This window comes from Nomascus leucogenys, chromosome 14 (assembly GCF_006542625.1).
Source record: "Nomascus leucogenys isolate Asia chromosome 14, Asia_NLE_v1, whole genome shotgun sequence".
In the NCBI taxonomy this organism is placed as follows: Eukaryota; Metazoa; Chordata; class Mammalia; order Primates; family Hylobatidae; genus Nomascus; species Nomascus leucogenys.
The window spans coordinates 19,135,397-19,150,394 of NC_044394.1; the positions used below are offsets into that span (position 1 = coordinate 19,135,397).

General features: G+C 43.3%; 1 protein-coding gene across 3 annotated transcripts in view; it reads left to right on the forward strand.

The window, feature by feature from the left end:
• The window catches only part of SPTBN1 (spectrin beta, non-erythrocytic 1), a 214,132-nt gene that overhangs the window by 84,667 nt on the left and 114,467 nt on the right, over window positions 1-14,998 (forward strand). The gene's annotated exons all lie outside the window — the stretch shown is intronic.

Genomic DNA, 14,998 nt, shown 5'->3' on the forward strand with positions numbered 1-14,998 from the left:
AATATTTGAGTACTTACTATGTGCCAGGCACTGTGATCAGTGGTAGAAATACAGTTAGGTGATTAAGTGAAAACAAGTCTGTGGTCAGCAGAAAAGATTTTCAGTTTTCACAGAAGAGAGTTGATGTCAGTAGATGAAAGAGATTTCAGGCCAAGCAAGCAGTGCCATGAATGGCCTGAACGTGCCTGGCTGTGTCAAGATGCCACGGGAAGAGCTGCAGAAGGAGCTCAAGGTAGGACTATAGGAATGGACAAGGAGTGCCGTGGTGCCCAATAGTTTTTATCCTGTAGGCCAGTGGTTTCCAGAATCTAGCTCAGGAGAATTTTTATTTTCAAATAGAAAACTGTTTGTTAATCTCAATATGTAAAACTACCAACTTGGAGTTACGCTAGAAGCGGCAGAGGACCCTCCCCTAGATTTCCACCCCCAGGGTGCTCGAGGCCCTTGTGACTGCCCCTGAGAACCACTGATGTGGAATTTGTCTCAGAAGGGTCCCTCTGGGGACACTGTGAAGGAAGGCACAGGGAGGAGGGGAGTTGGAGGGAGGAATGCCGCTTTAGGGGACTGTTGTGTTCTTCCAGGGAAGAAACAAGACCCTGAAGCTGAGATTGTGGCTGAGGGCTTGAGAAAGCAGGGCCTTTTCAACTGTTGAATTAGACTTCCTAGGACATGCTCTCCAAGGGGACGGGAAAGGGAAGAGGAAGGAAGAGGAATTTGGTTTGGGTTCTGTGAAGCCTCTGGATGTTGGATGCTTGGGATAGATGAGGATCGTGAGGAATTTGGTTACAAATCTGCAAGGCAGGCCACTGCTTAGAATGTTTCCCCCCTCTATCGTGTGGCCTCTAGATTTTAGGATTATGTTTTTCTTAGCTGATATTTGTCTGTATTCTGTCCAGCCTTTGGAAACTGTATGGGCCCTGAGGCTCTCTCAGTCTACCTGTCTGAATACACTTTGGAGGTCCTCCCACGGCTGGAGCACCTGAATGTTCCTGGGTTTGGATTCAGCTATCCAGGACTGTCCATCTCAGGGGTGATGCTGAGGAAGGAAGGATGGCTTCAGAGGCCTGGAGTCCCACATGAGGTCCCTGCTCTGTTGCCTACTAGCTATGCGACGGTGGGCAATTGACTCCTTTAGGATGAGGATAATATCCACCTTATGGGATTGTTGCAGGAACTTAAAATAATGTGGAAGATGCCTAGCTCGGTGTCTGCACACAGTGGGCATGCATGTGAAATGTTAATTATAACATTTCTTATGGAAATAAATCTTCTGAAGGGAGGGCTCCTGTTTCCTCCCTGCAAAGGGGCCTTCCACATTGAGAAATATTGCATTCATGCAAGGGAAGTTGAGGAGAAGCCAAGGAGGAGGCAGGAACATTGAAAGGGCACATGTTCTGATGGCCTGACGACACTGGGGACCTGTGGCTGTGAAGTTTAGAGGGCATTCGTGACTCTCAGTCCTTCTCCTGGGAAGCAGGAAAAGCACTGAAAAAGATTTTTTTTTTAATTTAAAAAATTAATATGGTCTTTGCATTTGTATCTTCTCTCACTGTACTTTCCTGTTTCGGATTTGCACTCAATGCACATTAAAATGATCCTGCATAATCCTAAACATTTATTGAGAGAATGATTTAATGGAAAAATACAATAAAAATATTTTAAACTTTTGATAAATTGGTCCCCCCTCCCACCCCAAAAACACATGACTGAGGTTGGAGGGAGAGACAGATGGGAGTGGGAGGTGCATGTTCTTTGGAGGGAGAGAGACGTGGTCAGTGTAGAACAATCCCAAGTCAGACAGGCTGGCTGTTACTGGAAGAGGGTTGGTCCTTCATGGGGGTTATTTAGCTTTAGTGCTCTGTTCCTCTTTGTTGAGACAGCTGTAGTTTGGTATAAGGGGGTAATAAAGAAGAAATATTACTAAATTTCCAGGAGGATTATTTGTAATACTTAAAATGTGTGTATCACTTTCATCTTAGAGAACATTATAGAACATTACTATAATACTAATAGAAGTCTTTGGAAAGCATTATCCCCCGTGTTACAGATTTCAGTCTGAGATTTTCTGAATCAGGTTGTTGTTTACCCCAGCTTGCTCTAGTGGTAATATAAATCAGAGGCTTCTGGGTTCCAGGCAGTAATTGAAAGCTTCTGATGCCTATCTTTGACCTGCCTTTTCCAACCTTCTTGGAAATTGCCTTCCTTCACATAAGTATTGGTAGGGCTCTGAATACCCTTTAATTAATGGGAGGAAAATCTTGTACCTCTCCCTACAATTACTCTGTATTAGAAAATTATGAGTAAGACTTTGAGATACCTCAAGTATCTCATTTGTGACGTCAGAGCGGTTATTGAACTTGTTAAACCTTTCCCCGAAGAGCCAGACCTTGCCTAAACTTAACAAAAAGGTTTAGAGTTGAGAATCAGATAACTTTTACAGGGTCATTTTTGTCTGTTTGTTTCTGACTGTCAAGCACAAGAGATACACATGACTAATTTAAAACAGGAGGCCTAAGTGACCTATTAAAAAACGTCAAACATTTATTTGTGCTAAATACTATATCAGAAAGACAGGGCAATATGAATAAGATATAGAGATATAAAATATATCCTAGACAGGATTTCTGGTAGGCTGTACAAACAAACTTGAACAAAGTTTTAAAAAGGAGTAAACTTTTTTTTTTAATTTTTATTTTGTATTATACTTTAAGTTCTAGGGTACATGTGCACAACGTGCAGGTTTGTTACATAGGTATACATGTGCCATGTTGGTTTGCTGCACCCATCAACTCATCATTTACATTAGATATTTCTCCTAATGCTATCCCTCCACCAGTCCCCTACTCCCCAATAGGCCCCAGGGTGTGATGTTCCCTGCCATGTGTCCATGTGTTCTCGTTGTTCAACTCCCACCTATGAGTGAGAACATGCGGTGTTTGGTTTTTTGTCCTTGCAATAGTTTGCTTAGATTGATGGTTTCCAGCTTCATCCATGTTCCCGCAAAGGACATGAACTCACCCTTTTTTATGGCTGCATAGTATTCCATGGTGTATATATGCTGCATTTTCTTTATCCAGTCTGTCATTGATGGGCATTTGGATTGGTTCCAAGTCTTTGCTATTGTGAACAGTGACACAATATACATACATGTGCATGTGTCTTTATAGTAGACTGATTTATAATCCTTTGGGTATATACCCAGTACACTGTTGGTGGGAGTGTAAATTAGTTCAACCATTGTGGAAGACAGTGTGGTAATTCCTCAAGAATCTAGAACTAGAAATACCATTTGACCCAGCAATACCATTACTGGGTATATACAAAAAGGATTAAACTTTTATTTAAGGAAGGATGAAGTTAAATAAGCAAAGGTACCCGGAGACCCCACTAAGTGATAGATACTAGCTGAGTGCTTTATTTAACATGCCTACTATTCTATTGCCAACCTACCGTTAGAAAAAGCTGGCAGATGGACATTAAAATCCAGCAAAACTATTTTTAGGTAACAAAGCTTTTTGATGGCATGTACAAAAATGGATTCAGATGGTGGTGGGTGGGGGGCATTGTCAGTACTGTTACTGCAATCAGGAGCTCTGGGAGTCCACTGGGCCTCTCTAGCTCGACTTTAGAGAACTCCATCCAGCCTGTCTCAGTGTTCTTATCTGAAAAACAAGGGGGTGGGCTGGATGGATTCTGAGGGCCCTCAGACCTCTAAGATTACGTATATGCTCTTAGGGAGTTAGCATGCTAACGGGCTATTGTTACCAAGGTAAATTTTGGCGTTTTTTTCCTGGTGGTTTCTGTGTACACAGTGAGACACATTGTGTATTGGTACAGGGATGATAGCAACCTTTGTCCTTCTCCAGGAAATAATGCCCTGTGACTCTAACTCAAGACCTAGTCTCATGTTAATTTTTGTTAATGTTTTATGTTTGATGAGTCAGAAATGCAGGCTCTTGTAGTGTTATTAACAAGAACTAGTGTAATTTTGATTATAATCACTACAAATTACAGACCTCTTTCCTGTGTAATGATTTTTGCCATTTGCCCTTCCGTGATCTCTAATAGGCCAACTACAAGGACAATTTTTTGATCAGTAAGAACCTTGGTCTGCTGCTTCATAAGCCCTTATTATGGCAAAATTATTCGTGACAGCAAACTATGTATGTACCCACATTGACAGAATATCAGTGTTCTTTAGCTGGCTGGGCAAGTCTAAGTGTTTCAGGATAGTTGATGATGGGGGTATCACAAAACCTTCACAGTAAGAAAAACTTGTCTGATATCTGTTAAAGTGATCTGTATACATGTAGGCATTCTCCTGTATATGTCCATACACACACTCCTAAGTTGTGTAAATGTGTACCTGCCTGCTTGAATATGATGCATTGCTGCTATTTCTAAACTACCAATTTATTTCCCCTGTGTTTCAAGGACTCAATCTCAAAGATGCTGACTGAAAAATAAAGTTTTTGAACAATTTCATGAAGGTTGGGTTTGTCGAGATCATGAGGTCTGACTCTAGTGACAACTCTGTGGGAAATGGATAAACTCTGATAAACTCTATTGCGCTGCACACAAATGTGAGGCTGGGAGGCAGTAACTAATTTATGAAGCCTTTTGTTGTGAAAATGAGAGTTGGCAGGATTCCAAGTAAATATCTTTTTTCCTAAGGGTGGAAGATAGGACTTAGAGAGATGAATGTGTTGATTGACAGCATTTGAGAATGTTTGGTTTGAGCTTCAGCATCATAGGTGGGGAACATGTGGCTTTAGATCTGCTGTTTCTTCCCCTGCCCAGTGGTGCATTCCTTGTCTTTACTGAAGTATGTTTTTAAAATTCATTTTTAATTGTGGTAAAAAAAAAAACACATAACGTAAGGTTTACCATATTAACCATTTTTAAATGTAACTTCAGTAGAGTTAACTATGTTCACATTGTTGTGCAATCAGATCTCTAGACCCTTTTCATTTTGAAAAACTGAAACTCTACACCCATTAAACAATAACTCACCACGTTCCCCTTCCCCCAGCTCCTGGCAACCACCATTCTACTTTCTCTTTCCATGAGTTTAACTACTCAGCATACTGCATGTAAGTGGAATCATGTAATATTTGTTTTTTTCTAACTGGCTTATTTCATTTAACATGATGTCCTCAAGCTTCATCCATGTTGTAGCATATGACAGAATTTTCTTCTTTTTAAGTAATATTCAATTATATGTATATGCCACATTTTGTTTATCCATTCATCCATTAATGGACATTAGAGTTGCTTTCACCTCTTGCTATTGTGAATGATACTGCAATGAACATAGGAATGCAAGTGTCTCTTTGAGATCCTGCTTTCAATTCTTTTGGATATATATCCAGAAGGGGAATGGCTGGACCATATGGTAGTTATATTTTTAATTTTTTGCAGAACCTCCATACTATTTCCCACAGCAGCTGCACCGTTTACATTCCTACCAACAGCGTACAAGGTTTCCAATTTCTCCATATCCTTTACTGAAGCTTTTAGAATGTTATTCAAAATACGGTATAATGGAAAAAAGGCACCAACATGGTCTCAAATTGTGTCTTTCTTGGTAGATGGTAATTAAAAGAGTAATGGTGATTAAGGTATTGGTGATAAAAATAGTAATGAAAAGAGGTGAGTGGAGAGGTAGTTATAGGTGAGCTTGGCAGGTATTAGAAAAGAGCTTAGTCTTTCTCTTCTTTCTCTTCATTCTTCACCTGTCATTAAAATTCTAGTTGTGGCCGGGCACGGTGGTTCACGCCTGTAATCCCAGCACTTTGGGAGGCTGAAGCGGGCAGATCACGAGGTCAGGAGATCGAGACCGTCCTGGCTAACACAGTGAAACCCCGTCTCTACTAAAAATACAAAAAATTAGCCGGGCGTGGTGGTGGGTGCCTGTAGTCCCAGCTGCTCGGGAGGCTGAGGCAGGAAAATGGCATGAACCCAGGAGGCGGAGCTTGCAGTGAGCCAAGATCGCAACACTGCACTCCAGCCAGGGCAACAGAGCGAGACTCTGTCTCAAAATAAATAAAATAAAATAAAATAATTCTAGTTGTGATGAATAATTCCATTTGTCAGGTATTTTTTTAAATGCCTCCTGAGTAGGCTATTCCTCAGGACACCATACGAATAATAAAGGAAAGGTCAACGTATAAAACTGAGAAAAAGGATTTTTAAACAACAAAGTTTGCTGAGGTCATCTTTGTGTATGGTTCTACACTGGGCTGGAAGGATGAGATGGAAGCTGTGCTTGTACCACATCCTGGGCTGTCATTCTGTCTGAGCTGGTGCAAGTTGGACATCAGAGAACATAAAAAGATATCACTCATCTAGCACTCATGACAGGCCTTTTGGCTCCACCTTTGTGTTGGATGCTGGAAGGCAGTGGGGAAAGGACATTAAGGTGAGTTTTCCCTGATTCCAAGCCCTGGGCCCACTTCATTGACTGGCATGAGAAATGCACGTTACTTCCTTTGTGCTTAGCTTCCTCTGCCTTCAGGTTTGCTCTAGAAATGGCAGCAGGAATTCAGAAGGCCTGCTTTCTAATCTCCAGCATGCCAGTAGCTTGCTTTGTAACTCTGGGCACATGGCTCTGTGCCTCATTTCTCATTTTTCTTCCTATAAATGAGATGGGTTGGCTTAGATAGAGGAATTTTTAAAAGGAACTTCTGACACCTGTTAAGACTTTCAGCTATCATCTGACTGTGAAAGATTAAGGTATGGATGAGGGGGTGTTACCTAGGCTGGCATAGGCTCTGTGATTCAAAATATGGTGATACCTCCCTCACAGAGTCCTTCTTTTCATTAGTGTTCAGCTTTCAAAAATGCCTAAATCATTTTTAACTGTTCCTTAAAGATGTTGGGCTGGGGTTATGGGGTGAAGGTTCTGTAAGACTTGCATTTGGCCGGGCACAGTGGCTCACGCCTGTAATCCCAGCACTTTGGGAGGCCAAGAAGGGTGGATCACTTGAGGTCAGAAGCCTGGCCAATGTGGTGAAACCCCATCTGTACTAAAAATACCAAAATTAGCTGGTGTGGTGGTGCGCGCCTGTAATCCCAGCTACTCGAAAAGCTGAGGCAGGAGAATCGCTTGAATCCTGGAAGCAGAGGTTGCAGTGAGCCGAGATTGTGCCATTGCACTCCAGCCTGGGCAATAAGAGTGAAACTCTGTCTCAAAAAAAAAAGAGTTCTATCTGTCCTAAAACAGCTTATAGTATTTTCCAAGAGCATTATGTCCTCCATGCTGCAGCATATGACAGGATTTCCTTGCTTTTAAGTAAGATTCTGTTGTATGTATATACCAATTTTTAGAGATTTTCTATTTCAGATGCTTTGGTTTTAGGGAAAACATTGGAAAAAGCCAAGCAAACAGCTCATGGTCACATAGCCAGTCAGTGTTAAAAGGTGAGAATGGAGTGTGCCCTTCACTTCTCTTGAGTCTGCGTCTGGTGCACTTTCCATTATTTTAATTAAGCAGGTAAGACTGGTACACAAGAAGAGATAAGCAATGCTCTCATAGAGTGTATGATATGTGCTGGACGAGGGAGGCTGACAGTGCTGGTGTAGGGTTTCTAAGAAGGAGCCATCATCCCAGCTGGGTAATCTGGGAAGCCTTCCTAGAGGAGGGAAGGCTTTGAGCTGGGCTTGAAGGATGAATGGACTTGGGACTAAAAGGTGAGGGGAGGGCCAAGAGCAGAGGCATGGAAAGCCCAAGACAGGTGGGGCACTGATCAGTTTGGTTGTAGCAGAGGGGACAGTTAGGAGGAAGAGATGGGGACAGACATTTATTGAGCATCTGTCTTGTGTCGGGCACAGTATCTGGTCTTTGCCCGTGCCATCTCAGTAGCCTGAGCATGGGAATGCCATCCTGGTCATGCACTTGTTTGAGGACATCACTTTCTCCCTACCCCCCTACCCCTTGGGACTTATCTTCCTTACAGTAAAAGTCAGGTGGACTTTGATCCTGCCAGAAATTACCTGGTTTAAAATGGGGAGATAAGGAAAAGAGGGAAGGGTGTTTTATGGTGTCTGTAAAGAAGGTCTCAGAGGTAGCTATAGTATTTATTTTACAGTAAGTCTGGAGCCTACCTCCTACTTACAAGGCAGCTGGCAGGCCTTGGCGCTCCTGAGTGACTGGGCTGTCCATGAATTATTCAGGGCCTGTGCCCAGCGAGTGGCTGCCTAACAAAGTCCTGTGGCAGGGAGGCTGTGCTATCTCTGAGAGATCAGCAGAAGCTCAGATGCTGAGGAGGAGGAAATGACTGCACCCTTAAAATATTTCACATTTTAACACGCCAGGGCTGCACACGTTGTTCCATATCCCTGCAACTGGGTAATCGGGACCTGTTTTTCAAAGAGCAAGAAACACACCCCACACCCCCAATTACACTACCTACACTCTCATGTTAGAATGGCACATGTCAGCAGGGATTTGGTTAGAAGTAACATTAAAATTGCACAGATAAGACGGAATAGGAACAGAGAGTGTTTGTGTGGAAGAAATCCTGCTCTGATATTTTCTCAGCCAAGTAGAGAAATGTAGTTGTTGCTTAATTTAGAATGGTACTTACTGTAACTATCTATAGCTGTTACTGTCACTAACCTGTCATTTGTTACATATTACACCCTTGTATTTGTGTATGCATGTGTCCTAGTGTGTCTGATTTCCTCAGCTAGGTTGAAAGTCCCTGCAGAGAAGAAATCACTTCTCACCATGTCATGGGTCCCTCCAATAGCCTATGCCCATGGATGGGGCTGAGAACGTGTCAGATGAGTTGACTTTGGCTCTCTGTAGAGGAGGAGTATGTCTTAACGATGAGATTTGCATGCCCCCCACCTTTCTCTTTTCTCCTTCCCTCTCCAAGTGCCTGCCCTACCTGCCCTTTTCACATTTTCTTTTCACAGCTCCTGGAAAAGGTAATATGGGTGTGAATATACTTGAGGGCAGGGCCCAGAGGCCTATTTTCACAAAGAATAGATTTGTATTTATTCCTTACCCATTTCTTTCCCATGAGCTCTGCTACCCAGGGAACAGTATCTTCTCACTGCCCCATATCACTCTTGTAAAACTCTGGCCTGGACGGCTCTGAACACCTGTGTGTGTCAGCTGTTTCCCTCGATGTTGGAGGTGAAAAGCAGAACCAAGAACTCTGGGCAAGAGCAGGCCTGGCCCCAACTGCATTCCTCAGATGTTCTTTTCCTTTAAACGACTCTACCTGCAGCAGAGGAGCCCAGCTCTGGCTCTGGCTGCTGCTACATTCACAGGCATAGCACTACCTGTTTGCCAAAGCCGGGGCCTCTGGACCGGGGCATTGTTTTGTCTGTGCAGGGAAGCTTAGCATGTGTAGATAACAGACACGGTAAGAATGCAGGGATAAGGTTTGGCTGGGGTAGAAGATTCAATAAACTACATTCCTTCCTAGGACCTTGGGTGCTTGTTTCCAGTGTAACTTGCCGTTTTTCTCCTGCTCAGCAGTGATCTCAGGTGTTTTGTATTCAGGTCTGATATGACCAGTTAGGCAAGAAACAGGGAAAAGATACAAATGGAAACCAGCTTTGCCCTGGTATTTCAGATTCGGCTGTATACTTAGATGGTTTTATGGGTGTGGAGGGAATGGGGGGAAGGTGTAAAGAGAGGGAGAAAGAACCATCCATATCCTTCACGGAACAGAGAGAGTAATTGCTATGGACAGAAAAATATCTTTTGTCCTCTCTTTAATTTTTTTTCCTAGTTATTTTGAGTCCTGAAGTATTAAATCTGATAGCCCCACCTCAAATAAACATTGGCTTTTCTCAAATATAGGACTTCTGTAACTTGTTTCATAGTAAGTATTGTGTTCTGGTTATCTCTGAGGTGTCACTGCTATAAAATGTGATTCTGAGTATGCCTTTCCCAGTGCATAATGGGCTGAGTTAAAGAGAGGGGAAGGGAGGGTGTCAGTACATCCCAGAGGGAGGACTGTTCCTGCCACTGAGAAATGCCCTTCTCCAAAAATCCAGAGGGGTGGTCACCCTTGTTCCCAGCCTAAGGTCTGTGATTCCACATGAAACCTGCAGCATCGTGCAGCTGATAGCTTCCTTGGTGAAGTAAGAGATGGCCAAAAGTGGGATATAATTAATTTTTGAAATTTCTCCTATGAGGAGTTTAAAGCCTAGCAATTATAGCCACGAGGACTATACTATAATAGCATCTTTGTAGACATTTGTCTCACTTAATTTATAAATTAATTGAGATATTTATAAATTATCTCAACCTCTATGAGGTTGGTCCCATTATTATGCCAACTTTTTAGGCACAGAGAACCAAGGTTAAAAAGTGGCAGAGCCAGCTTCTTAGGTCCCAGGTCTGCTTTTTTTTTTTTTTTTTTTTTGAGATGGAGTCTCGCTGTTACCCAGGCTAGAGTGCAGTGGCGTGATCTCAGCTCACTGCAACCTCAACCTCCCAGATTCAAGCGATTCTCCTGCCTCAGCCTCCTGAGTAGCTGGGATTACAGGCGCCCACCACCACACCTGGCTAAGTTTTGTATTTTCAATAGAGACTGGGTTTCATCATGTTGGTCAGGCTGGTCTCCACCTCCCGACCTCGTGATCTGCCTGCCTTGGCCTCCCAAAGTGCTGGGATTACAGGCGTGAGCCACCACGCCTGGCCCCAGGTCTGCTTTTAACCACCTTTTCTCCTGTAGCTTCCCATGTCCAAGCCCTGATTCAAATGCTTACATGGGCGGTACTCTGTAAGTTGAGAAGTGGTCTCACCCATGGTTTTCTAAGAATAGTGTGAGTTGTGAGGAGAGGGGAAGTGCTCCTGACTGCTTCCAGCTGCCCAGGCCATGGGCCTTGAGTGGGAGGTGCCACTGGGGAGAAAGGAGATGTTCTAAAGAGGTGGCAGGCAGGTAGCAATGGCATAGAAATACCAGTGTCAAATGTGCTATGCCAGTAGGGCTTTTGAAAATTGTTCTTTTGGGGGAAAAAGGAGGCTTCATATAATTTCTTCTGTCTTTTCTTTTTTGCTGGATTTCATTGTGGTATGCTTGGTTAGTTAGTTGAGTTATCTGGTAAGTGGGGAAATTTCCATTGAAAAAGGGCTAGGTTTTTAACAGAGGCAGGTTTTAGGGAGAAAAGAAGGTGGCAACTAGTAGGGAGTGGGAGGCTCTTTGGGCGTTAGTGGAAATAAAAGAATGATCTCAGTTAAGGATTCAAGAGTGGGAGAGGTGGGCAAGAGGTTCCTAGTAAGGGAGTGGGTGGGCCAGAGAGGTAAGACAGAAAGAGAACTAGAGAGATGAGACAGAAACATAATATAAACCAGTGCCTAGTGCAGCATAAATGCAGTGGCATGGTTTAGAGCCGCTTCTCTATCTGGCCACGCTAATGGAAGAGGATTATTTTAGCATTATTTTGGTTTCCTATAAAGAAATGCTTAGAAGCAATTGGCTGTGGTCATCCAATGCCAAGGGACTTGACACCAATGAAGAATGGAAGACAGATGTGGAGATGGCAGTAGAAAGCAGCAGAGAATTTGGCAAAACACATCCTGTATGAAACTTTGTTTTCTGTCCCTCCCTGTTCCCATCACTTCTTTCTCAGCTCTCAGATTGGTTTTTCAAATCCCAAGGTTGAATGTGTACAAATCCTATCACATTTTGTCATTTTGGACATACTGAGTCTTGATAGTGTCTGGATGTTCAGGAAATGAACATCTAAAGTTTACCCACTCAAGCTTGCTGTAATGCAGGAAAAGCATTCATCTTTCTTTCCCCTCAAGACTGTGTAAAGCCTCTTAGAACAAACAGAGGCTTAATCTTACCTTGCCACATGCTAAGTCATACGGAATCAGTGTACAGGTCCACCAAGTATGAGAAGAGGAACAAAACCAAACAAGACCTAATAAAACCCACTCAGAACCACAGAACCCTTCAAGCAGCAAGCTCTAGGTGAACTAGCAGAGCATGTGCCTAATCCTGACTCAAAACTAAATGTTGTAGAGGTTTGTGTAGAGGCCTGCTTGGGTTTTAGGTTAATCTTGATACCACTTAATTGAGTTCTTTGATTTTTCAGAAAAGCTTAGAAACCCATAGTAAGCTGGATATACTCTGAGCATATGGGAGAAACAGCAGAGGTGGGGAGATGGGGAGCACGCTGACATGGTGGATCTAGGGTCCATGTGTTGGTTGTGCCGCTCACCAGCTGGGGCCCTGGGCAAGGCACTGTATTTCTGTGAATCTCAGCTACCTTGGTTGCAAAATGGTGACCACACCTGCCTCACAGGGTTAGTCACTTGAGAAAATGTATGTGGAAGCATTCTGTAAGCTACCAAGTGTGATGGTTCTGGTTATTACGGCCATTCAGTTTATGTGGAGATTGACGATAACTGGGACTGCAGTTAGAAGTGGGACCTAAGCAGGGTTAACCCAAATCATTAATACATTTAATACTAAACATTCCAGAAGGAATTTTTTATGACCATAGATTCCAAACTGTTTGGTTTATAGACAAAGATTGAGAGGCCCAGAGAACGTGAGAAACATGCTCAAGATTACATAGCTCCTTGGTACTCAGAAATTAGGGTAAGCCTGAGTTCCTGACTCTGGACTTGAGTCTTTCCACCAGACCACAGTACTTTTGATTTGTTCCATCCATACCTTTGAGCCATCTTCCCACTGGCCTTTTCCTACCTATGCCAACTTAGGGCTGAAACCTGTGCACAGAGGACATACTCACTTGGGCCCTGCCTTGGAACATCTTCCCCTGAGTCTGATAACCCTCATTCACTAGTCTCATCTTCATAGCTTCTTCCTCGTCCTCCTCCTCCTCCTTTCTCCTTATTTTCTAACTCCCTGTAACCTAGCTTTTGCTTTATTAACCCAATTGACCTGCTAATTGGCACACCGAATGCCTTTTCTCTAAGTTTTATTTTTTAGTTTGTTTTGCAACACTTAAGACCATCTACCCTCTTTCCTCTTTGAGTCTCTCTCCTTAGATTTTCATTCTGCAACTCCCTGGCATCTCTACTGGTTTTTCTTCTTCCTCCCAAACCCAGGCCTTCCCCAGGGCTCCATGCTTAGCCCCTTGCCTCTTACCTCCTTTCCTAGATTTAACCCCACAACTATCTCAACTCCTACGTCTGCACTCAGGACTGTATCTTCAGTTTTGAGCTCTAGTTCCACATCCCTGACTGCTCCAGACATGTCACCCAGTGGTATTGCAGGTAACTCAGATTCCACCTGTCTAGAAGGAAATGTGCACTTGTCCCCTGCACCCCTCTAGCCAGCTCTAAAACCCTGAGAGTCTTCTTTGTCCCTTTCTTTTGATCCTCCCACATACAGTTAGTTACCAAAGTCCTTTGGATTAATTTTTACGTCAGCCCATTCTTTTTCATTTGATTGCTCCTTTCACCTGGACTATTGCACTAACCACCCAGTTGACCTTGCTGCCTTCATTTCCTCTCCTTTCTGCCCATTCTTAAGGTACCACTTCCAGATTAATCATCTCTAGAGTCCAGCCCACACCCTCTACTCCCCTGGCTCAAAAGTCTCCAGTGGCTCCAGACCAGGCTTAGTTCTAACTTGCTTTTTGGGGCTTTCCTCCCAGCCTGACGGTTCCTTATCCTCCAGCCAAACTGCAGCACTTGCTGGTGCTGTTTCCTGGGCATCCATGCTTTTACTGTGCTGCTTGAGAGGAGGCTTCTTCCTTGTTCCAGCCTGTTGATGTCTACCAGTGTTTCAAGGTTTGATCAAAATGCCAGTCCCTCCTAGAGTTCTTCCCACCTACCTTCCTCCAAAAGGCAGATGTGTCCTCCTTGTCCTCTGAATTTTTACAGCTGTCCTCCCCTGGCCCTTACTGTATTCTTTTGATACTTTACTGTTTGCACATTTGTCCCATTTCCTTTGGCTAGCAACACTCCTGGTCGATTTTGAATCTTCTAAAACACCTGGCAGTGTGCCTTGCACACATTAAATACTGTAAATACAGACCAGTAAACACTGAAGAAATAAAGAATGAATACCTCTGGCCTTCCTTTACCTCCTCCCTACTGCTGAACTGGAGGTGGTCAGATGGGCCATCAGGGATCTGTCTTATTCTTCCCGGGTCGCATCACACCAAATGGATTCCCATTTCTTAACTTCTTATCCCTGTGGGGTTATTAAACCCTTCCCCAGTGTCCAAACCTTTCTAATACTTGCATGTGTTCACTCTGCCTGGTTCATTCAGTGTTGGCTTTGCAGGATTGAGTGTGGCTACTTTCGTCCCAGCTCTACTGCCATCATATTATGTGCAACCGGGTTCATTAAAAAAGTATTTCATGTACTACCCCATACTAGAGGGAGCTGAAAGGGAGATACTGAGTGGTGACTCCCTTTCTTCATTAAGTGGCCCAATGATTAAAACATTATAAGTTGGCAAAGCACTTTGTAATCTCATTTTCAGTGCCATAACTGGACACTTAGAGACTTATCATTTCACCAGTATACTTAGTTGTAAAGAAGGGCTTGTTAAAAAGATCTTCATTGAGACGGTTTCCAATTCAACTTCCCTTTTGTAGTCTTGATGTGGTATGTGTGTGTGTGTGTGTGGGGGGGGGTGATGAAAGGAGGGGTGCATTTTGAAGAATATACTCTTAATTTTGAAAGTATGATAATTTTTAGAACATTTCCACATCATCTCCTCAGTGACCCTGTGGAGGTGGGCATTAATTATTACTCATTCTGACAGCTGAGGTTTAGAAAGAATCCAGGGTTTCTTCTAAGGTCATAGGGTAATTAAGAGGCTTGGCCAGGACTAAAAACTCAGGTCTTGGGAATCCTAGTCACGTGCTTTTTCCAAGACCAAGTGTTTTGTAATGCCCTTCCTAGCCTCCCATCAGCATTGTGAATTGGCAGCACTTAGGGGCCTTAAAAAATGTTCTACATCTTAGATGATAAGAAATGTTGTCTTCTCCTTCAGGTTGGGCCTGGCTTTCAAAAGCCAAAGGTTGACATGTGGAAGT